Raw genomic sequence first — 16,435 nt, 5'->3', positions numbered from 1 at the left:
CAGCCACTGCAGACAGAGGCAGCCCCACTGGGCTGCTCCATGGGGAAGGGCGACTCGCTGAGGTGGGCTGTGAGATGGAGCCCAGGATCAATAACATCACTAGAGTCCCTGACTCCTTCCCAGGGCCAGAGTCACTCTAACCAGAGGAGACGCCACCCCCAGACTCCAACTCACCTTTGAATCCCAGCAGCACCCCCTGAAGCATGGCGCTTTTCAGAGAGAAATGGCTGAGTTTCTTCTCCAGCTCCACAAACCCCAGCTCCGGCTTCCGAAACGTCCCGTCCTCCCTGCTGGGGAAAGGAGGAGGGGTAAGAAATGAGCCTGATCCCCATGCAAACAATTAGTTACTGTTCTCTATTAAGTCCTTCATTGTCACGATCAGTAACATTCAATGGTACAACATCCCCCCTCTCCCTCCCCACACACACACCTACGCACAATTAGGGTCCCTGCTATTTCTACCTTTTGTTCCCTTCCTTTCCCCACCCTCTTTTCTCCATTTCTCTCTCTCCTCACTGTCTGTGTCTCTCTCCTCTCCTCCCTACAGCAGCTTCCTATTCCCACCCCTCAAAGGGTTTCACTCCCGCCCGATCCCCGTTCCACCAGTGACCAGCCATGGAATATTGAATGTTGACGGTAAAGTGATCTCATGTCAATTGACCCTCCAATGAGATTAACGGGGGACGGAGGAGTTCACACCTCCCTGAGCCACGGCGTCAGTAGACCCTGAAAGGCAAACATGTCTCCATTCGCAGTTGGGAGGGTTTCTTTGTCACCAGGAGGGCTTGACGCTTACTTAAAAAAACCCTGAACGCTGAGATTCTGCACACGGTGAACGTGTGATGTGTCCACATAAACCTGTCAGACAGGCCAGGTCTGGCCCATATGTCTGACAGCCCTAGTGGGACCTCATTAGCTGTCAGATAACAGGCTTTTCCCCCCCGCTGAGGCAGCCACTGGGGGGGTGGAGGGGGAGGAGACAGAATCACAGGCACCAAACTGGCGTGTCACACTGCAGGGGCAGGGGGGGGAGCTCCATATTTAGTGCAGATTCCAAATGTAAGTGAACATGAAGGACAGTGAAATGGAGCCAGCGACTTACCTGCCCCCAGTGCTCCCAGCACCCTGGAGAAGGGGAGAAAGAAGAGGCAAGTCAGGGGGGTTGTCCCAACCCGGGGAGCTCTCCTGCTCTGCAGGGGAATCACCATTGGGTATTTGGGGAATTTCAGACACTCGGGTTCACGTCCTCAGACCAGCTGCCACCCCCCAGGCAGGGACTTCTGCTCTCAGTGGCCCCAGCAATCCGTGCTGGGGGATTGCCATTACAGAAGGAGTCTCCCCAGGCACTTCACAGGAAGAAAATGTTTCTCTGCCTCTAGAATCAAATTCCCTCCAGTGCTGAAAGACCCACAAACTCCCTGACCCCAGTAACCCATTAACCTGGTGTGAGTGGGGCCTTCGGCCTGACTCAGGACCTCTGCATGGGGGAGGAGATTTCACCCTCCAGGTGCAAATGCCAACAGACTTTTCCAGGGCAGGAGAGAAGGTCCTGGGGCTGTAGCATCCAGGACTTCCAGGTCTTATCCTTGGCACTGCTGCCACAGCCTCATGATGTGACCTTGGGCAGGGCTCTGGCCCTCCCTCTGTCTCGCTTTCCCCCTTTGTATCATAGGGATAAGCCCTCTGGCCCCCTTTTGTAAAGTGCTTTGGGATCTAAGGCTCAGAAGCGCCTATAGAAACTCTACGTATGATCATTGCAATGACAGCCTGACCTGCAAGGACTGGCTCAGCGGCTGCTGCCCCTTCTCTCCTCCCCTCTCCCTGAGCAGGGAAATCTCCCAGGACAGGCTGCAGACGCCCTCATCCCTTCTCTGGACAATGGCTCTCTCTAGCTCCTCCAGCCGGGACAGCAGCCGCTGCTCCTGCTCCTCCAGAAACCCTCGCAGCTCCTGCCACTCCCAGACGATCTTCTGCCTCTCGGCTTCCGTCTGTTCCTGCAACAGGGAGAGGGCAGCTCGGTAACAGCGGAGAACCACAAATGCACCTCCCGGCGGGTGGAAGAGTTATTTACCAGAGCACAGGATCTCTTGCGGTGACTCATGGGAAGCACATTTGGGCCAGGAAGGGTGGATGGATCATGACAGGGGTGAGCTGTACACCACTAACAGGAGGACCTGTTTCCCCCAAAACCTCATCAACTTTGCACTGAGCCAAACTCTCCATCTCTGCAGCCCACATTTCATCTCCTTCCTCCCCATCGCCCCCCGTCTGGGTGCTTAAAGGATCCCCGGTCACTGTAACACGCAGAAGCCCATGGGCAGGCAGACTGATTAACACACAGACTGACCCTCTCCTGCCCAGCAGCCTCCTGCACCCTAAGGGCATCATGTCACCCACGTGTCAGACCCTGCCCTCTCCCTGGCTCCAGTGGGGATGGGTCCCTGGCTGAGGCTGGCAGGCCAGGCCCTGCATTCACCGTCACTCAGGGCACTGTGATCCCAGGCAAATCTGAGGGGCACGGGGCTCTGGGCACCTACCAGCAGCTCCTGGCTTTGCTGCTGCTCCTTGGCTTTGGCTGCTTCTCTCTCTTTTCTCAGAGGGGCCAGACACTCTCGTGGGGGCTCCTGGAAGAAGCAGGGGAGAGATTACACATTGCTGCAAACGACCTCACAACTGCCAGCTTTCGAGGCCCGTCCTGCCCTGCAGATGCCCAAGCAGAGTCCCTGGCACTCAGACTTTTAGCCAAGGTCATCTTCAACCTCAGCCAGGAAGATCTGAGAGAGGCTGGTGAAAGGGGCATCAGGTTTCCCAGGGAAAAACGCAGGACCCCTGGCTGAAGCGACAGGGGTGCGGCCCAATCCCCCAGCTGCAAACATCCCCAGCCCCTGCTCACAGCCAAGTAACCAACTTCAGACGTTCCATCAATTTCCCCGGCTCCACATCCCGCGCCCCCCACTCCCTCCCAGTCCCCAAGTGCAGTATCTGAACACGCAGCAAAGAATCCTGTGGCACCTTATAGACTAACAGACGTTTTGGAGCATGAGCTTTCGTGGGTGAATACCCACTTCATCAGATGCATGTATCTGAAGAAGTGGGTATTCACCCACGAAAGCTCATGCTCCAAAACATCTGTTAGTCTATAAGGTGCCACAGGATTCTTTGCTGCTTTTACAGATCCAGATTAACACGGCCACCCCTCTGATATCTGAACACGGACTCACCTCCCCCAACCCCAGCTCTGTCCCCCACCCCCCAAAACTGCCAGCTCCAAACAGTCCCCCCTCAGCCAGGCTCAGACCCCCGATACCCCCCAGCTCCACCCCTCCACACACACTCCCCAAGTGCAGTATCTGAACACGGACTCACCCCCCCAACCCCAGTTCTGCCCCCCACTCTGACACCCCCCAAAACTGCCAGCTCCAAACAGTCCCCCCTCAGCCGGGCTCGGACCCCCAATACCCCACCAGCTCCACCCCCACCCCCCACTCCCCAAGTGCAGTATCTGAACATGGACTCACCCCCCCCAACCCCAGCTCTGTCCCCCACCCTGACACCCCCCAAAACTCCCAGCTCCAAACAGTCCCCCCTCAGCCGGGCTCAGACCCCCGATACCCCCCAGCTCCACCCCTCCACACACACTCCCCAAGTGCAGTATCTGAACATGGACTCCCACCCCCAACCCCAGTTCTTCCCCCCCACCCTGACACCTCCCAAAACTCCCAGCTCCAAACAGTCCCCACCCCAGCCAGGCTCCGACCCCCAATACCCCACCAGCTCCACCCCCAGCCCCCAACACACTCCCCAAGTGCTGTATCTGAACATGGACTCACCCCCCCAACCCCAGTTCTGCCCCCCACCCTGACACCCCCCAAAACCCCCAGCTCCAAACAGTTCCCACCCCAGCCAGGCTCCGACCCCCAATACCCCCCCAGTTCCAGCCCTACCCCCCACACACTCTCCAAGTGCAGCATCTGAACACGGACCCCCCACACACACTCCCCAAGTGCTGTATCTGAACACGGACCCACCCATCCCGCAGCTCTACCCCCACCCTGACACCCCCCAAAACTCCCAGCTCCAAACAGTCCTCCCTCCAGGCTACGACCCCCAATGCCCCCCTCCCCTCGCTCCCGGGCCCAGCCTGGGCTCCGAGCTCTGCAGCCGAGCCGCGCTCCAGCCCCTCCTGCAGCTCCCGGCCCCACCCGGGACACTCGCCCCCCGCAGCCCCGGGCAGCCCCGCTCCGGCCGGGGGACCCACCCCCGGGCAGGGGGCGAGCCGGGCCCGGCCCTCCCGGCAGGAGCGTGTCCGCCCCACGCGTGTCCCGGGCCCCACCGGGCTGCAGAGCTGGAGCAGCCCCCGCGCTGCGCTCCCGGCCCCGGCCATGGCCCGTGTGCAAACCCCAAGGGCTCCTGCCCGGGCTGCTGCACACGGACGGGGCGTCTCCTCCCCAGGCCCGGTTCCGTGTGCAGCGGCCCGGTTGGTGCGGGCCCCGCGCAGGGTGTTTGTGACACGCGGGGAACCCCGCGCTGGCCGGGAAAAGCCGCCTCCGGCTGGGGGACCCCCCGAGCCCCGCGGCCAGCTGGTGCTGAACGGGCCCCGCCAGGGGAGGATGCTCAGTAGCCGGCTGCTGCCCTCGCTCTTCCTCCCGGAGGGAGGGGAAATCTGCTCCCTGCTGCTCGTGCGGGGGGGGCTTAAAGGGGGCAGATCACAGGAGAGGGGGGCACAGGAGAGTCAAACGGGAAGGAGAGGAGACAAGGGGCAGGGAGCATCAGAGCCAGCCAGTGGCAAAGTGGGCCAAAGTCACCCCCAAGGGGGTGAGCCCATCTGCATTGTTTGCAAAAGTTGGGGGGAGAGGCGTTTGGGGCCCCCTCCCTCTCTGCAGGGCAGCTGCTTCCTGGAGCTCTTTGCTTAAAGGCACTTTGCATCCCATCTGCTAGACAAAAGCCGCTGCTTCCCTGTGGGAAATGCGGGATGGAGCTGCTGAAGGAGACGGGGGACACACCCCTCCGATCATTATCATTGTCATACCTGGTTAGTGTTTCAAGGGATCCCTTCTCAGTGTCTATGTCTGCACAGAGCCTCATGTCTGCACAGAGCCGTACTGGCCTAGCAGCTGGTCTTGGTTGCAATCGGCCAGAAATGTGGTTAAACTCTTTACTTTTCAAAATGGTATTTTTTGTTCCTTTTAGCACTTCATCGGTTATCTTCATAATCATGGTGCAAACGGACGTCATTCTGTGCCTATTTTTAACTGCCAATAAGCATTGAGAAGACCATGTTCCTGGGAATTTCGGCCGTCGCATCTCACAGTATTTCTGGGAGAGCACTTCCTGTTTGTATTGTAGTTTTAATGTTTAAAAATCATATTTAATAACAAGTTTATTCTTTGGGAGCCTGCAGGGTCAAGGCCGACCAATTTCCTGGGTTGGTGTCAAAACATCTTGTCTTTCCTTTAATCCACCAATGGGGACTGCCTTTTACCCACTGTTGTTTTTCCTCTCAATTCAGCACTTTTTCAAATCACCATTTGTGCATAGAACTTGGTTCCCAAATACTACAGATCAGATTTTTAAAGGTTGGAAGCACCTAGATGCTTTTGAAAATCCCACTAATTCCCTACAAACCTTTAAAAATCTAGTCCCACAGGCATGATAATATCCTGTATGAAATCCTTCTGTAATTTTTACTAAATATAGGCATATAAGCCCAAGGTGAATTGAGTATTCAAGAATAATGAGTTATGCACCCAAAAGACATGAAATTAAAATAAGTAAATACATATTGGATTCTTTTTCGTTTGCCTTTAGGAAGCACTAGCTTCATACTTTTACTCTTTTTGCTCCCAAAGAATCCCTATACCTAAAACAGTTATGGTTTCCTATAACATTCAGTACAATTTTGGACTTTCAGTAACATGTGACCCCTCACCCCAATTCTTTTGTAACTGATAACTTATTTTTAATATTTATTTTTGTAAATAATTCCCTAACCTGCACACACCAAATGGTACACGTTCCTCTTCCATTCCTTCATTTGTTAAGAACATATGAACAGCCAGACTGGGTCAGACCAAAGGTCCACCTAGCCCAGTGTCCTGTCGTCTGACGGTGGCCAATGCCAGGTGCTTCAGAGGGAATGAACAGAACAGGTAATCAAGTGACCCATCCCCTGTCACCCATTCATATACAATATGAGCTGTGATGGCTTGACTACAAAAGGGGGTGAAATTGTACTATAGGCTTTTAATTAGACAGAATTAAAAAAGACTAGAAATCATTGCTCAGTGAAAATATATGGGTTGGTATTGCTGGCTGTGGATGTGATGTGGGCAGATCAGGTGACAGCTCATGCCAAAGCCCCAGGCCTCACCAGAAACTTACAGATTCATAGCTGGAAGCCAGGCCAATCCACCTGCGTATTAGCAGAGATCAAAGTGAGTGTTAAATGTATACAAGTGTATTTGGTGAAAACGTAGGGGATGCTGCATGCATTGAACGTTCACGTATCTCTATTCTGTTACAATGTAATAGCAAAGATTTACATCGTATATACCCCTGTAACTAACTAATCCATCAAACTAGAAAGAAAACTTGTGTAATGCAAAGGAAGAACTTTAACGGGCAAGTGCTAATTTCAAAGCCAGTAGTCACTGTTTGTGATGATCAGAGATCAAAGACACTAAATGCATTCCTCCTTCTCCCTCATCGAAGAAACACCCAGTGTGGGTGGTGACTCTGTCAGCCTGTTTTCTGTGAGAAGAAGCTATAAAATTGGATGCAAGGAAAAATTCTTCATCTCTGGACTGTTTGGACTCTTACAGGCAGAGTAACCAAATGAGAAGACAAAGATCCTCAGTGTTCATCTGGGTAGACCTAAAAGACTTTTGGGAAACTGGCAGATGACTACATCTCTTCTAACCTTTGGGATTATAGACTGTGACTCACCTGTACAAACAGGTGCTGACTTTCCAATATGCCGGGGCGGGTGCTTGACCCCCACACTCTGCCCCAGGCACCACCCTCACCCATCTCTTCCCACTCCTGCCCCACCCCCTCCCCTGAGCATGCTGCATCCTAGCTCCTCCCCCGAGTCTCCCATGCCCCACAAAGCAGCTGATTGCAGTGGGTGGGAGGCATGATCAGCAGGGCCCACGGGCAGGCAGATGGAGCTGGGGGGAGGGAGAGGTTCTGATAGGAGGGCTGCCAGTGGGTGCTTAGCACCCACCATTTTTTTCCCATGGGTGCTCCAGCCCCAGAGCACCCACAGAGTTGGCACCTATGCAGCTGTACATATATTTCACCAGGGTTAACTGCTCAGTAACTCGCGTATCTTTTCCCAAGCTAATAAACCTTTAGTTAGTTTACTATAGAATTGTCTACCAGCGTTGTCTTTGGTGTGAGATCTAGGATGCAAATCGACCTGGGGGACTGACGGTCTCTTGGTACTAGGTATCAGAGGGGTAGTCATGTTAGTCTGTATCCACAAAAACAACAAGGAGGCTGGAGGCACCTTAAAGACTAACAGATGTATTAGGGCACAAGCTTTCATAGGTAAAAACCCCACTTCTTCAGAGGCATGGAGTGAAAATTACAGATACAGGCGTAAATATACAGGCAGTATTGACAACGCTAATTCAGTCGGGGAGGATATAGTCCACTCCCCATAATTGATGAGGAGGTGTCAATACCAAGAGAGGGAACATTGGTTTTGTAAAAATTGCTCATGCTCACTACAATTTTTGGATGTCGGCTTCACGTCTGACAGTCTGCCCTGAGGTAGGCACTCCTGGCCGTCAGCATGACTGTGGATACCCAGGATAACATAACTGAGAAATATAGTTAAATTATAGCATGGGGGTGGTAATATTTTAAATTTATACTTATTTTTCATGTAACTTCTCTCTCATCGGCATAACATGGTCTGCAGTGAGGGTTAAGTCAGTACAAATTTTCCATGGCCCTGAGTGACGTCCTTATACTGACAAAACTGTGTAGTGTAGACCACAGCTTGGGCTCCTATTTTGGTGTCTCTGGGCCTACTTCACCTTAAAGAACAAAAAGACAGATAAAGACAACCCAAAATTTTTAGGTTTTTTTTAAGAGAGTCATGCCTTGGTGTATAACTCAAGATCTTTGAATTTGTGTGGTTGTCAATCTATTTTGGAGTTGGAGATGTATGTTCAGCAAGAATTACAGTAGACGTTTGCTTTTGAGAAGGATTTCATAGGCGATAGTATACTGCCTTTAGTGAATATTTATGAGCCAAGTCCTACGCACAAGCAGTGACGTGAAAAAGCAGTGAGGGCTGGACTGAGAGGCAAAGGAACCATTGAGACAGGAAATCCTCTTGGCGGATCAAATGAAAATGAAGAAAAGCTTTGAGACCAGTCAAGGAAAGCCATCAGCCTGGAAGTCACATGATGCAAATTTTTGGTGTAGAAACAAGAACAAAAATTAAAAATCACGGTAAAAACATAGGCAGTGTGTAGGCCTGGCTTGACGTAACTAACTTGTCTCACGTCTTAGTGGGAATAACTGGCAGGGTGAATGGAAGGTTAAGTTGTAAACAGAGGCTTGACAAACAGTATGTCTGTGCTAGCTAAGATAAGCAGCAACACCCTGATGGTTGGGGCTATGGACAAGATAAACCTGGAAAGTAAAGATCTGATTTCACACGAACAGCACATGCTGCACAGGGATTGGTTCCTGCAAAGTAACTAAGCCAATCCAACAATGTGTGATTTAACCATATAGCAAATGCAACATAAGGTGTAAACATACATAGGGGACGAGGTCATCCATGCAACTTTGGATGTTTGGTACACCCTATCCCCACCCGCTAGGCTTAAGTCTGATCAACTCAGCAGTGTGCAAACCGCAGGAACCTGAATGACATAATCCAGAGCCATACTGAGTGTTTGGGAAGCAGGTGCTGAGATACACCAGCCTATGGGAGGTGAAATAAAAAAGCCCCTCTGCCCACTCACCAGAGTTTTGCAAACACGGCAGGTGTCTCATCCCATCTAGGGTAACTTTTATCCCTTCCGCCTCTCCTTGGGCCAGGGTTTTCCCCTCTGCTACTATCCGGTGGTGCCTCGATCCTGTTCTTGATCCCAGCTCCTGAGCATTCTCAGTTCCAGTGATGCAGGGGTGCTGGAACAATTTGTATAGCCTATCCCTCTCCTTAAATGTGTCTCTATGGCCGTTCACATACAAATACATATTCCCAAAGCCACCATATAAGAGGGAGATACTTGAATCATAATGCCCTTAGTTTATTGACCACTGGGGCAGACTGCAAGACTCTTTTTCCTTACCTAGAAGAAGTTTTAGGACTGTTTTCAGAGCTCCAACCTTCTTAACATTTGTTTTTGCCACTGCTTAGCAAAGGAACACCTGGAAGCAGGAGGGAAATTGATCTTAGTTCACTGAGCTCCACCTAGCTGCAGTCTGGGGCACAACACCAACATTTGTCTGACAAAGCCAGTGTTAAATGCCAGGATCTTCTGCAGAAGTAGCGCCATGGCATCTCGCTGATCTCAGCTCTGAGCAGTGGGGATCTCCTTCCTCTGACACCAATCCCCCAGGAGTCTGGCTAAGCAGAATTGTGTCAACTTCTAACACGTTACAAAAATCCCTCCACAGTAGTAAAGATACTTATCTGCAAGAGGAAAGGAGAGAACTTCTCTCTGTTCTGTAAGCAGTTAGCGATTAGATGAGAGCACAGGGCTAGGTCTCAACAGCACTTTTAAATAGTTAATGAGACCGTTTCTATTGACAGGTATGGAAAAAATATCAGGATGCTAGAGTCTTTAGTCTGTATCCCTTTTATTTAAGAAAAAGGCCTATTCCAAATAAATAACAGGTATCTTCAATTATAGTTTCAGACAGCTGCAGTGGCACAGGAGCCAGCCAACAGAGCTGTAAACTGGGGAGTTTGCAAGGGGAGTTTTGGGGGGAAGACTAAAAGAGGCAGGTAGAGGAACAGACACGCTAGTGAAGGGAGCGTGTGGCATTCTGGCAGTGTTTTGATGCTCGTTGAGGGTTTGTTTTGCTGTGAGTGATGGCATTTTGGTTTGGTTTAGACTAACAGGATGTAGGTGGGAAGGCTATGACAGATACAGAGGCAGCAGTGGTAGTGACCCAAGCAGTGGAAGACACAATGAAGATGACTGGATGTGGAAGCTGCGGCATGATCCTGGAGGGGGTACCTGAAAAATGTTTCATCTGCATGAAGTACCGCCCGACAGAGTTGATGGACGAAAAGATCCGAGGACTGGAGATGCAGGTGGAAACTCTGGTTGAGTTTAGAAGGGAGTTCGAGCAGATGATGGAGCAAAGACACGAAGAGGCTGAAGGGAAAAACGCAGACTTGCAGATGGAGACAGGACCAAAGAACTCTGAGGGGAGACTGCTGGGTGAGGAAAGTGGACGGTGGAAGCATGTGACTAAGAGAACCAGGCAGAGGAAAAGACAGGCCAATGAAGGAGAAATAAAGCTCAGGGGTTGGAAAATGAAGACAGGGCACAGCAGGTGGTCGCTGAAGGTGAGAGGACCAGGAAGAAGAGAAGAACAGCTAGTGCTATAGGAAGAGGGGAAGAGTCAATGGAGAGAACTGACAACGGGACTCGGAGCAGTGCTGATCATCCAGTTGTTTCCTTTCTTTTAGAATAGTTACTTGGTTTTAAAAAAAATCCCCTCAAGTTTGTCTCCCATGAGACACTCTCCCCTGGCATTACTAGTGCAATAATGCCAGAGGCTTCAGGATTCAAGGAATGTGCTTCCTGTCAGGACTTTATGACAATGTCCGATGGACACTCACGCTGTGTGAAGTTCCTTGGTGAGGCACATGTTCCTGCCAAGTGTGCCCACTGCACGAACCCGAAAACCAGGGCTCATCCTGACAGGGACCTGCGGCTGTAACTGCTTCTCATGCAGAAATCCCTGCAGTCACCTCTGGAGATGGGCAATGGCAAACCCTCTCCCTCACACTCCCCTGCCAAGGCAGAACAGACCGGGAGCCCAGTTTCACCCTAGGCAGGACGCCCTAATGTCTCCTCTCAGAGACACTTAAGAGGGTAAAGGATCTCCTGCAGGGTCTTTACCCCTCATGCTGTCAACGCGGAGAGCAGGCAACTCTGACCACCCCTGCACTTTACAAGCAACTCTCATAGGGCTTTAAAGCAGAGACCCGACTTCTCGCAGTGGGAAGCTCTCCTTGGCACCGGTTCCCCCGGCACCAAGAATGGACCCGGTGCCGACAACGCGTTCCTCCCCTGGCACCGAGCCTCTCTGCTACCCTCTCCCCCCAGCAGATTCAGACCCCCTGCGGGGCTCTCACAAACAGCTCTCGGCTCCTGCAAAAGTGAAACAAAAATCACTCTGGGCTGCCACTCAGACTCGCAGGGCCGGTGCTTCCATTTAGGCGACCGCAGGGCACCAGAATTTTGGGGGGGGGGGCAGCATTTTGCCGCCCTAAGTGGCAATTCGGCGGCCGGGGGATCCTTCTGCGCTCCGGGTGTTCGGGGCAATTCTGTGGTGGGTCTTTCACTCGCTCCGGGACCCGCCACCAAAGTGCCCCGAAGACCAAGAGCGTGGAAGGACCTTCTGTCATAAAGAGATAGCTAAGGGTTAATGTCTCTTACACCTGGAAAGAAGTACCTGAAACACCTGACCAGAGGACCAATCAGGAAACCAGACTTTTTTAGATCAGGTGGAGGGAAGTTTGTGTGTGAGTCCTTTGTTCTTTGGTCTTCTGCCTGTACTCTCTCGGCTATGAGAAGTGATTTTTTCTGTCTTCTGCCTTTCTAATCTTCTGTTTCCCAGTTGTAAGTACAAAAGATCAGATAGTGATTCATATTTTTTTTGTATTTACATGTCTATAGTTGCTGGAGTGCTTTGAATTGTATTCTTTTTGAATAAGGCTGTTTATTCAATATTCTTTTAAGCAAATGACCCTGTATTTGTCACCTTAATACAGAGAGACCATTTTTATGTATTTTTTTATATATAAAGCTTTCTTTTTAAGACCTGTTGGAGTTTTTCTTTAGTGGGGAACTCCAGGGAATTGAGTCTGTACTCACCAGGGAATTGGTGGGAGGAAGAAGTTAGGGGGAAATCTGTGTGTGTTAGATTACTAGCCTGACTTTGCATTCCCTCTGGATGAGGGGAAAAGAGAGATTAGCTCTCGGTAATTCTGTTTTCCAGGACTGGGAATGGGGAAGGTGGAATCCCTCTGTTTAGATTCACGGAGCTTGCTTCTGTGTGTCTCTCCAGGAACATCTGGAGGGGGGAAGGGAAAAGGTTTATTTCCCTTTGTTGTGAGACTCCAGGGATTTGGGTCTTGGGGTCCCCAGGGAAGGTTTGGGGGGACCAGAGTGCCCCAAAACACTCTAATTTTTTGGGTGGTGGCAGCTTTACCAGGTCCAAGTTGGTAACTAAACTTGGAGTTTTCATACTAACCCCCATATTTTGGACGCTAAGGTCCAAATCTGGGACTAGGTTATGATACCCTCCCTGCCGCAGAATTGCCACCAACGACCGAGAGCGTGGAAGGACCCCCGCATAGGGCACCAAAAACCCTGGTGCCGCTCCTGCAGACGTCACATTCTGCAGCACACCAGCCTAGGGAGCAGCAATAATTCCTGCATCTACAGGATATCTCTGTGGCCCCTAAGCTGACTCTCCGCTCCTGGACAGGGAGCACTCACTGTTTGAACAGCAGCTCTCCCCACGTGAGCTGGATATTTTCACAGCAGCAGGCAAAGTTCTCCTTGCCTGAGTCTTCCCCTCCACCGGGGCCATACATACCCCAAGACATGGGGCATCATAAAAATCAGCCTCAGTTTCCCTACTTTGTCCTCCAGTGGCCAGGACCCATCTTTTTCCTACCCGGTGCCCTGGCCTCAGTGGTACCCGTGGTCAGCTCCTGCCACCACTCCTCCTTGCGCCCCTTCTACCGAACCGCAAGCTCATCCTATGTCTATATCCCCAGCTCTATCAACTTCTAGAGCTCCTGAACCCCCTCCTGAAGATGTGGGCTATGAACCCTTCCCTGTTTTATTGGCTCCTGCCTTGCCATCAGCCGCAGAAGTCGCCCTTACGCTTCTACCTCCACAAAACGTAGATGACATTATGCAATTTCAGGAAATTTTTGAGAGAATGGCATTCAGCCAGGACATCCCTTTGTAGGAAGTCCAGGAGACACAACATAAGCTTCTCAAAATCCTCCAATCCTCTGCACCTTCAAAGATGGCACTACCCTTAGAGAAAGCTCTCCTAGAACCAGCTGGTACTCTCTCGCAGACCCCTGCCTCCATTCCACCAACATGCAAGAAAGCTCAACATAAATACTACGTGCCCGTGAGAAACATCAATTTCTTATTTTCCCACCCACAACCCAATTCTATTGTGGTAGATGCAGCGATGCACAGAATAAAGCTGCCACACTACCGGCCCACTCTGCAGGACAAGGACCTCAAACGTCTTGACCTCCTGGACCGCAAGGTTTATACTCTTCTACTTTGCAATTTAGAATTGCAAATTTATTCCATCCTCCTTGCAAGCTATGACCATGACAACTACAACAAGCTCTTTGATTTGCCTCCCATATACCGAAGAACAGGAGAGCGGACATCCAGTTAGTCCTCGTCGAAGGTCAATTGGTGTCTAGGATGGCACCACAAGCAGCCATGGGCATGACTGATCCAGCAGCCCGCACCACTGCAGTGGTGATGCGCTGGTCTTCTTGGCTCTCGGCATCTGGTATCCCCAAAGATTTGCAGTCTGAAGTGGAGAGTCTCCCCTTTGACAAAGATAACATCTTTTCCACAAAAAAAAACCAACAAAAAAAAACAGACAAATCTTTCACACTATGAAAGACTTTAGAGCCACTTTGCGCACATTGGGCACATACCTGTCCCTTCCCAGGAGACAATGGTATAAACCTTACCAAAGGCCCCGCACACAACAATATCACTGACCCCAGTCCAGACTGAATGACACTGGGAAAAACCACAACAGACCTCCTAGACGCAGGCAAAACCAGGCGCAACCAACTACTTCCCACCGTTGGGTAACAAACAATTTGAAGTGCTGGTTGGGGGTCCATACAACCACCCCTTGACTCTGCCACCTATTTGCCCATTTGATTACCGCCTCCAGACTTTCCACCATGTCTGGCAACAGATCACACAGGACCGCTGGGTCCTGGCAATAGCTCAGTCAGGTTACTCCATCCCTTTCTATATTCCTCGCCCACCCTTTCTCCTTCCCTGTCCCTCTTAGGGACCCCTCTCATGAGCACCTTCTCTGCGTGGAGGTGGCTCATCTTCTCCACCTAGATGCAGTCAAACATGTGCTGATGCAACATCGGGGAAAAGGATTCTACTCCCAAAAGAAAGGCGGGAGGTGGAGACCCATATTGGACCTACGCCAACTAAACAAGTTTGTACATGTACAAAAATTCAAGATGGTCACGTTGGGCACAATACCCGCACTGCACAAGAGGACTGGTTCACAGCCCTCACTCTACAAGATGCCTATTTCCATATATACATTCATTCAACCCAGCAGACATAGTTTCTGCATAACACTGACTCCGCCACTGAACGTATTGACCTCCCTACATTGGTAGACAAAACCAGAGAACCTATGCGTGAACGTTCCCTTCCATCCACTCTCCCCAATACTCATGCTGACCACGGTCACTTCCCAGATAGATCGCAGAGCGCACTTAGGTGACCACAAGGCACGGGCACGATTGTCTGCACATCAATCTCCTAGAACTCCGAGCTTTCAGGCAGGGAGGAGCACAATCTCACTCCGTATGCAGAACAGCCATTAAACTAAACTATGGAATTGGTGCATACATCATCACATGAAAGTCACCACTTCCTATCTGCCCACGTGTCACAACACTACCGCCGACACACTCAGCAGACACTTCTCTGAGAAACACGAATGGGAATTACATTCCTTGATACCCCAACAGCTGTCCTCCCACTGGGGCACTCCGTCAATAGACCTGTTTGCCACTCCTCAAAACTGCAAATGCCATCTATTTTGCTCCAGAGCGGGACTTGGAAACACACCTCATTCCTTGGAACAACTCCCTCATGTATGCTTTTCCACTGATTCCATTCACACACAGGGTTCTACGCAACATCACAGAGGACAAGGCCCGGGTCATACTTATTGCCTCAGCTTGGCCCAAGCAGACATGGTATTTTTATCTGCTACACATGTCCATCATCCTCCCTGTACTCTCCCTGACAGATCACATCTCCTCTCCCAGAACTGTGGTTGGCTTCTTCATCCACAGGTCTGGAAACTCCATCTCATGGTGTTGTTCTTTCATGGTTTCAATCCCACGAATTAGCCTGCTCAGAACAGGTATGACATGTCCTCCTGCACTGTAGAAGGGACTCCACTCCTAAGACTTACCTGCAAAAGGGGAAATGCATCTCCATCTGGTGCTTCCACAGATGCATAATACCCCAGACTGCAACCCTCCTTGATATCTTAGATTATCTTTTCAAACTAAAACAGGATGGGTTTTCAGTTAGTTTTATCAGTGTATGCCTCGTGGCCCTTTCCACCTTCCATGACACTCTGGACAGCTATTCACTTTCGCACACCCCACTATGAAATGCTTCCTCACAAGCCTGCAAAATCTCTACCCTGAGATTCATTCACCAGTAGCCTCCTGGAGTCTCAACCTACTTCTCTGCGCTCTTATGAAACTCCTTTTCGAGCCCCTGGCCACTTCATCCCTGCTCCACATGTCCATGAAAGTGTCTTTCTTGGTTGCTGTAACGTCAACAAGAAGGGTTGGTGAAATAAGCATCCTGATGGTCTACTCTCCCTACACCATTTTCTCTAAACACAGGCTTACCGTACAAACTTGCCCCAAATTCCTCCCCAAGGTGGTGTCTACCTTCCACCTTAACGAGTCAATACACTTACCTGTATTCCATCCCAACCCTCACATGACTCCACAGGAAGCTGCATCACATACCTCGACGTCTGACGGGCTCGTGCATTCTATCTTGACAGAAGAAACCATTTCATGAATCCCCTAAGCTTTTGTTTCTACTACCAAGAGATCAAAGGGTGACGCTATCTCTAAGCAAAGACTCTCCAAGTGGATCTCCGCTTGCATCAGATCCTGCTATCAAACCCAGAATGTTCAACCACCAGATGGTGTTAGGACTCATTTTATTAGAGCCATCTCAACATCCATTGCCTTCCTCCACAACATACCTGTTACAGACATATGCAAGGCTGCCATGTAGACATTTGACCACACATTTGCCAAACATTATGCTATCACATGGTATACGACAGCAGGCACCATAGTCAGCCATATGGTACCATCTACCTTTGTTCCTCACACAACTCCAAAATCCCACCAACCCACAGGGACAGCACTCGA

The 16,435-nt window shown here is 50.8% G+C and overlaps 1 long non-coding RNA gene across 1 annotated transcript in view; it reads right to left on the bottom strand.

Moving 5' to 3' along the window:
* Nucleotides 1-1,107: 1,107 nt before the first annotated feature.
* Nucleotides 1,108-16,435, bottom strand: part of LOC115642672 — a 34,505-nt gene continuing 19,177 nt past the window's right edge. The window contains exons 2-3 of the long non-coding RNA XR_003998229.1: nt 1,773-1,994; nt 1,108-1,125 (exon numbers count right to left, since the gene is read on the bottom strand). This is a non-coding gene — a long non-coding RNA (uncharacterized LOC115642672). The remainder of the gene's footprint in view (nt 1,126-1,772; nt 1,995-16,435) is intronic.

Source organism: Gopherus evgoodei, unplaced genomic scaffold (genome assembly GCF_007399415.2).
Source record: "Gopherus evgoodei ecotype Sinaloan lineage unplaced genomic scaffold, rGopEvg1_v1.p scaffold_43_arrow_ctg1, whole genome shotgun sequence".
Lineage (NCBI taxonomy): Eukaryota > Metazoa > Chordata > Testudines > Testudinidae > Gopherus > Gopherus evgoodei.
This window is presented reverse-complemented; position numbering and strand designations above follow the sequence as displayed.